This window comes from Hippichthys cyanospilos, chromosome 3, assembly GCF_059441005.1.
Source record: "Hippichthys cyanospilos isolate Australia breed blue-spotted pipefish chromosome 3, RoL_Hcya_1.0, whole genome shotgun sequence".
Taxonomy (NCBI): Eukaryota; Metazoa; Chordata; class Actinopteri; order Syngnathiformes; family Syngnathidae; genus Hippichthys; species Hippichthys cyanospilos.
In genome coordinates, this window is record NC_142371.1 from 28,350,861 (window position 1) to 28,358,951 (window position 8,091).

The following is an 8,091-nucleotide window of genomic DNA, read 5'->3' on the forward strand; positions in this document are numbered from 1 at the left end:
ACCGAAACGTAAGCAAATTCAGATGATTGGGATAATGTTGAAGATGGATGATCAAGCCTGCAATTCCACAATTCCTCTTGCCCCTGCCAACCTATCAGCACGGACGCTTCCCCTTTCCTAAGATGACACGGTCACCATGGCAACTAAACTTCCTTCCCGGGCCACTTATGAGGACTAACAAAGACAGCGGGGTTCAGACTGCTGAGAGAACATGCGTACTTATGTTCATTTCAAATCATTAGGGCTTTTTCGGTCCTTTTCATGTCTAATAAATACACTCCTAAAAGACACGGAGCATTTGTGGATAGAGGAGCGTGGAAAGAGGAGCACGAGGAGAAAAGAAGGAGAAAAAAAATGAGCGATGGCAGGCAGAAGAACAAGCGGTGAAGTACTTACTTCCCTGTTAATCCGAATCTACAGGGGTGCAAGGTTGAGGAAATGGGGAGGGGAGTAGAAAAAGAAGACATATACGCTAGTTAATGAAAGAAGCTTTTTTGGTAGACAGCTTGCTTTACAGACAGGTGGGAAGGTGTGTGTGTGTGTGATCATGAAAAGTGATGTGGGTTGAGCAGCCAGAGTTGATGTTATGTACATTTTGCCATCCGACGCCGCCTGTACGTATATTCACGACACATGTTCGGTGAACGAGGATGGCGTCAGCATTTAAAGTGAAACATTTTTAGAGTTCTCTGCCACATGTGGAATGGTGCGCTATACATTTAAGCCCCAGACATATTCAAGTGAAATTGCATTTGTTGCTGCTGCCAATGACAGGAGAATGTGGTAAAAGGTTGTGTAATGTTGGAAATTATTCAGATTCTAGATTATATTTGACGACTTGGAAGACGCAAAAAATTTGAACTATTGTAAAGGTCCTGGCAACGCCCGCTAATAGCTAGTTTTAACGAATGAAAACTTCTCAAACTGTGCTTGAAATGAGAATATGTCACAAGATATATAGCGTAATAATTTCAAGCACATACTGTATATTTTTTTATACATAAAATGTAATACTTTATCGTGCCTTTTCCTATGGAAGGTAGGAGTTACCAATGAGGAGTAAACATTTTTGGCTTGAAAACTTGTTCAAAAAAGCGCGTTCAAATTGTACATTTAAAATACATATTGATGTACTTTACATCCACCTTTACATCCAAGTAAAGGTCTAGGTTAAATGCTAAAGACATAACATTTGTTGCCATAACGTCGTTAGGATTTGATGAGCTTGGCCTTATGGGGATAAAATGAGATTAACGTTAAGCTTATCATAATATTCGAACATATTCACAAGTGTGTTTGAATGCATTTGACAATACGTTTAAACATATTTGCAAATACTTTCGAACGTACTTGGAAATACATACAAACATAGTTCAAGGTTAAATGCTAAAAATAGCACAAAACAAATTTGATCCAATACAGGGCATGGCCCAAAGCATTATGGAAATAAATTCTGTTTTTAGCATCTAGTTTAAAACTACATTCAAAAATTATTTGCAAGTACGTTTGAATGTGTTTGCAAGTATGTCTGAGTATATTTGAAAAAACATACTTGCCAATATGTTTGAACGCACTTCTAGATTTAATTTTGAAAACATAGCATGTGTTCCATAAATCTCATTAGCAATATGGGAAAAAAAAAGCTTAAAAGTGTGTTTGAACATATTTGCAAATACCTCCAAAACATACTACTCGGTTAAATGCTAAAGACATTACATTTGATCCTATAATGACACAAAGGGTTGACCATTACAGCCCAAAGCATTATGGGAATGAATACAGTTTTTGGCATTTAGCTTACACGTATTTCCAAACATATTTGCAAATAGCTTCAAACATATTTACGAGTACATTTGAATGAATTTGAAACCATTTTGGAACACAGTATTTACAAGATTTGAGCACATTTATGAGTTTACCCGACAAAAAGTGTTTTCTTCACATTGGGCGATGCGCATTTCATTGATTTCCAGCTGAAAGATTTGTGTTTTAAAAACTACCTGAACCAAATCTGTCCATGGTATCAACTATGTGGAGCGCCTACTGTATATAAGTGGTGCTCACAGTGTTAAAATCACACAAAAAAATTCTCTACATTTATAAAAGCATTTGCAGAAATAAATGCCTCCTTCAATACAGACTCCTCCCTCAAATAAATTGAGTAAGTAAAAGCTCCCAGCCATTATTGGAGGACATTGTAAAGAAAATTTATATTTCCGTGTACGTGATAAAGACAAGATAGCAGTTATGAGTCAGAAAATGGTATATTATTTTCCATTTAATAGATTTTGTTGGTGGAAATTATAACTTGTCAACAACATAGCTTATTATTTTCATGTGTAAGTGCTAAGGGGAATAATTTCTGCATAAAATTTTTTGTTTGTGTCTTGATAACAAAGAAAGCATTGATTTTTCACAAAATGAAACTGACTGGCACAGATGAAGTACATTTTTAGTGAATACACAGATGTCAAAAATGTGGTTACATAATAACATGGATGCCGCAGTGGTTTGATGAGCCAAAGTAAGACTTGGATTGTTTCACTGCAGATGAAATGAAATGCAACATAGCCTCAGCCATGCCACATTGAACTGTTCTTCCTTTCTCAACAGGCTGTCAAACGTATGCAAAAATCTGCAGCTCTTCTTCGAGCAAAGCGCACCGTAGGAAGCAAAGGCTCAGGCATTCAATAATGGAAAGGGAAGAAAAAGGGCAAAAACACTTCTCTCCATCTCACCACTGTTTTGAAAGCGATACATCTGCTCGGATGGAAGAATGCTTTTCTATATAACATGTTGTGAAACAAACACAAGTGCGGTGGACACCAACATATTCCTGGTTTGATATTTGCCAAACTCACACTTCCGTGACTCACAGAAAAATATGCCTAAGAAATTTACTTTCTTTTTGTGGTGAAAATAATGTCCACAATGTATGATTAGTTAAATGTGTTTCAGATTTCCCGCATTGTGATCGGTCAGTGAACACCTCTCTAGAAGCATTAAATGCGCCGGAAGCAGTTGCTTTTCCTTTTCCTTGCGACGCTGTTCGAGTTCATGTCGTGATAAATCCCCCAAGTTAAGTTAAGCAGCATACGTGTTTCACCGAGTATGATTGTGTGAAAATGCCGAAAGACCGCAATTAATAAACAAGTCAAATGGAATACCGTGTTCTCTAACCTGTGCACTATTAACCGGGCAATCACTCTTAATTGAATCAGCTGGTGCCACAGTAACTTTTTCCTCTGGGTTTTAGTAATATTCCCGTATGGGAACAAGGATGAACGTTGGTTCAGTCTGTCCACTTCTTTGATCAAAATTAATGCAATAACAACCTCAGCTACCCCGAGGCCCGTGCAATAGGCATGTGATGCTAACAGCCAACCGACGTACCCCAGCTCTATCTCGTCCCATTACAGTAATTATTTTTAAGTAAAAATACAGCCAATATAAAAATGCATGTCTGTGCTTATGTGACTGACAGATCAATTGTCCTCGAATGGTCTTGGGGGGGGGATTTTTTAAGTTATCGTACATATGATTCACCCATACTTTCAGCCTTCATTTTGGGGAAAAAAGTGCATTTTATATTTGGGAAATTATGGTAGTTATCTAATGTACCATCTCTGTATGACATTTATTGAATTGTAGTGTCTCTTTAGGCTTCCTGTTGCATTGCGGGCCAAAATGATGTCGTTTGAGTGAGAGAAACAAATACATTAGCTTCTAGCAAGGAATCTTGTCACCAACAGTCAATAAAAACAAATAATTTGCGAAGAATACAGTTTAATAATCTACAATAATGTTACTTGGGAGGCTTTTGGAACATTAAGAGGATTGAGTCAAAATGACATGTTTTGTTTTTTTTTTTAACTACAAAAAAAAAAAAATCACAACAGACTGTAAGCTATGGTTTGTTTTTACTTACTGGTACATCCAATTAAAATAGAATTACAATCATTATTTTTACATTTTCAGTGGAAATGCTATATAATGTTGAGTGTGACACTCCCAGACGTAACATAACCTGGGTCAAAAAGACCCATTTTAGAATGTAATCACCAGAAATAAGTCATTATAATAATAATAATTAAACTTTCATTTTGACATGTTTGCATTGAAACCTTTTCCTCTTGAGCTATAATTCATTATCACTTTATTTTTGTCCGGTGAGACTGACAGATCATTCAAGTTTCACAACTACATAAAGTCGTATCTCATGGTGACAATTTTTAAAATGGTTCATTTGACATATTTGCATTTGATAATGTTTACCGGGATGCATGCCTGGGTCATATTGACCCGGGAGCATGACTGGCGTTCCTGAGAAACTAACTTCCTGACTAAGATCGGTTACGGTTGGCCATTAATACTCAAAAGAAAATATAAATCTATTTGTTCATTTAATCAGATTCTCAGCAATGTATTTACAGTTAAGTGACCGTTTTGAATTCATAGACACTCATTCATTTTCTTTACTTATCTAGTCTAATAGCAGCAATGTTAGATTTGGGATTAACAGTCAGACAGGGTGATTAATATAAGACTATCCAAAAAAGAATAAACACAGCACCAAACAAGTGAACACCATGACATCAGAACATTGCTATACCTATATATTACTGCTATTTTATGTTGTTGATTGAGTGGTTTTGGGTCAGTAAACACTCAAGCGCTAAGTGCTATGCCAGCCCAGTGGTTGAAAAAACAGCGGATTTTGCCACCAGCACAGGGTGCCCCAGAGCATTGCCATCATTAATGTACTGTAACTCACTTTCTTTGCTGTGCAGTCAAATGCTCCTTGTTTTACACTAGACTGCACTGCTACAGCAGTTCTTCATCATCATCCTCACAAGAAATGTTGACGTGTACAGGCTGCATGTACGATCTTAGCTACTGTATCAGTTATTAGGTGCACTTAAGGGACACCGATGTTTGAAGATTTTGGAAGCAGTCGAGATGGTACAAGAGGATTTTGGAATCATGATTTGTGATATATTTAAAGTAAGTTGAGCCTGCAGGTCCACACACAATAAACAACACAAAAAGCACAGACCTACATTTACGTGAAATGGTTATGTTTTGATTCCGGTCTTTTGTCTTCAATTTATAGCGTGTGTCTTGGCTGATGGCCTCCAGTTGTTTGTGGGTTAGTTTAATATTTATTTTTTTAGTCCAATTTTTAGCCTAATGTGTTGCCACTAGGCATGGGATGACCTCAGATTCTGATGGTAAGATAACATTGAGCAAAAATATTGCGGTATCACAGTGTTGAAATTCCAGCTCTAAAATGTACAATTTTCAATTTTTTTTTTGCTAAATAGCCATGTTTCCATATTATAAAATAGTTCTATTTTTAAACAAAATACACAGAACAGCCTTTGTTATAATAACAAACATTTACCATGTTAAATTATTTAAATATGTAAATAAAATCAAAACCAACCTTCAGTAAGGAAAACGGCTTTGATCACCAATAAAAGTGTATCATATTCTTTCAAATTGAACACATGCAATTTAAACTGAAAAATGGGCTCTTAATATGAAATAAGTATAAATCTACGGTACAATAATATATTTTTTAATGACTGATTTTAAACTACCATCTATGTGTCAAATAATAGTACATTGTGGATTCTGTCATTTCAAGTTGGCAGTCTATTTCCCTCACACACTTACGCACACACACACTCACGCAAACTCGCTAGCGCTGTCTCGCTAAATCGCTCCCTCTCTCTCTCTCTCTCTCTCTCTCTCTCTCTCTCTCCATCTCTCGCTTACGCTCAGTCTCGCGGCCTCTCTCTTTTTCTCTCACCCTCTTCCCTCTCTCTCACACTCAGAACTAGCTTATAGCTTACTTGCAAAGTCAACTGCTCTTTTTTGAAAACTAAAAACTTTCTCCAAAGCCGACTTCATTTGTTTGGACAGGGGGAAAAGTTTGATCTTTTTTTTTGTTTGCATGGTAAGCCATATTCAAGCAGGCTAGATGTTTTGTGTCTTCCCTTGAGCGATATCACATAAAACACTTCATGAAAGTAGCATGTTAGCCACATTTCCAACATTAGTTAGCTGCAGGAGCAAAATTATATTGATATTAAAGCCCACAAAGCAGGACATGGACAAAAATTGTCTGCTGCAGCAGAGGAGGACTCACGTATGATACATAATGAGAGCTGCCCACTGCAGTTGCTGTTAAGTGGGATGACGCGGGAGGGATTTTTTTTTTAATACTGGATTTGACAGATTAGGACGGTTTTAAATCATTGTGACTTTTAACATCGCAATATACTGCCAATCCAGTTATCGGCCCATGCCTAGTCCCTAATTTTAATCACTTTTAGTGTCAGTTTAATCACTAGTCTCAGTTATTTTCAGATCTTGGCTGGTCGGTCTTATCAAAAAATGGGTCCACTGTGGATGCTTTTAGTTTTTGATATGTTGGTTTTGCCATGAAGACATGATTTTCCCTCGAAAAATACAATCTCTCAAGTCCAAAAGTAACCATAGTAACTCGGCGGGATTTTAATACTATGCCATTCTAATGAACTCCATAAAAGCCTTTCACCACCAGCCATCATTCCACAAGAAAAAAAAACACAAAAAAAAGCTTCTCGCCACAAGCCATCATTCCACAAGGGGGAGAAAACCTTGCAGTGTTAAAGTACTGCTGTTACTTGATTTGATTTGTCATTAAAGGTTAATCCAATCAAAGCAGTTCTGAGTGCATAATAAGTTTATGTTTCCAGAAAATGTGCTCTCAAATCTTTTCTTCAGAAAGGCTTTGACAAAAATGGGATACTGCTTTTAGCCATCCAAGGTAGTACAGGGACGGAATCGTTCTACCTCAGCTTGCAGAGTGGCAACGCATGGAGTGCCAGTGTGAGGTGTGCAAAATAAATCTAGTGAGACAAAGGATCCATATCAGATTGCCACACTTGCCTTGACATAACTCAACATTTCCACAGCCGAGACAAGCGTGTACTTCTTCATCTTCATCTTTAGTTGCTTGCTACAGCTTCATTTTTTAAAACGCCTGCTGATTTTTGCTCCCAACAATTTTTTTTTCCCCTCCCCGAAACAAGGCGTGATTATGAATGAGAACATGTATTGATGAAAAGGCATGGAGTCCGTTCACCTTTTAATGATCGGTGAAAATTACTGCGGCGCTAAGTGTGTGGAAAACATTCAAGGTTAACAATGGAAAGGATCATTACCCATCCCTGATTCTCAATCCTCAATCTCCACCACACCCTCCCGCCCACGCCCAACTAGAGATTGAAGAACATCAATCAAGTGGATTTCATTTAGAGGGATTAGTGGCATCCTACAAAAAAGGTTCATCTCCTCTCCATGGTATTAAGTGCATGTATTGTCGTGTTTTAATAAAGGTGATAGCTGACTTTGGGTCGGGGAATGCGATGCAGAGGTTGACAAGCGTGACAAAACGAAGCAGGTTGTTTGATTGGATAAAAGCTTCCAGGTGAAAGTGGGTCAGTTGACTGATTGGCTTACAGGACTTTGACAGGCCTCGCTGGAGGTTGGCTCTTTTTATCTGCTGTCAAACATTACAGGGAAAGTCAAAGAGAATAAAACTTACATCAATGTAGTTGGCGTTGATATAGTCGGAATTGGGGTCTCCCAAGAGAGGGTTGAGTTTGACTCTGTGGCGATCGTCTGACAATTTAAAACAAAAGAACACAAGCACATTGAAGAATGAAAGGTATTTTATACTGTGCCTATTTAACTTTTGTGGCTTACATCCCAATAAGGTATCATGCCTCCCTTTAGTTTTGTCTTTCTTCTTTGTACAGTCCCAGCCATCAAAGAAGCTCTACAAAAAAGAAGAAAAAAAAAGAAGAATGAAAGGCATACCTTTTGGACCATCTCGATTAACCTCTCCGGCAGTCTTTAATGAAAATGGAGCACATTTTGCTTAAGCCGGTACAACTGTGATGCGGGACGGCTGGCTTAGTTCAGCAACCGTTGGCTTTTGTGAAGAGGTTTGATGCTACATGCACGCTATGAAATTAAATAGAACAAAGCTGAGCGTTGTCCCTCATCTCTCTTTGATCCTGAAACATAGGACAACAT

General features: G+C 37.7%; 1 protein-coding gene across 2 annotated transcripts in view; it reads right to left on the reverse strand.

Annotated features, from left to right (window-relative positions):
- Positions 1 to 7,845, reverse strand: part of LOC148426685 (receptor-type tyrosine-protein phosphatase U-like) — a 35,768-nt gene extending 27,923 nt beyond the window's left edge. Inside the window, exons 1-3 of one of the 2 annotated variants that reach the window (XM_088411671.1) lie at positions 7,759 to 7,845; positions 7,598 to 7,674; positions 397 to 414 (exon numbers count right to left, since the gene is read on the reverse strand). The gene's annotated coding sequence lies outside the window, so the exon portion shown is untranslated. The remainder of the gene's footprint in view (positions 1 to 396; positions 415 to 7,597; positions 7,675 to 7,758) is intronic. The other variant, XM_088411670.1, reaches the window with a different exon arrangement.
- Between the last annotated feature and the right edge of the window lie 246 nt (positions 7,846 to 8,091).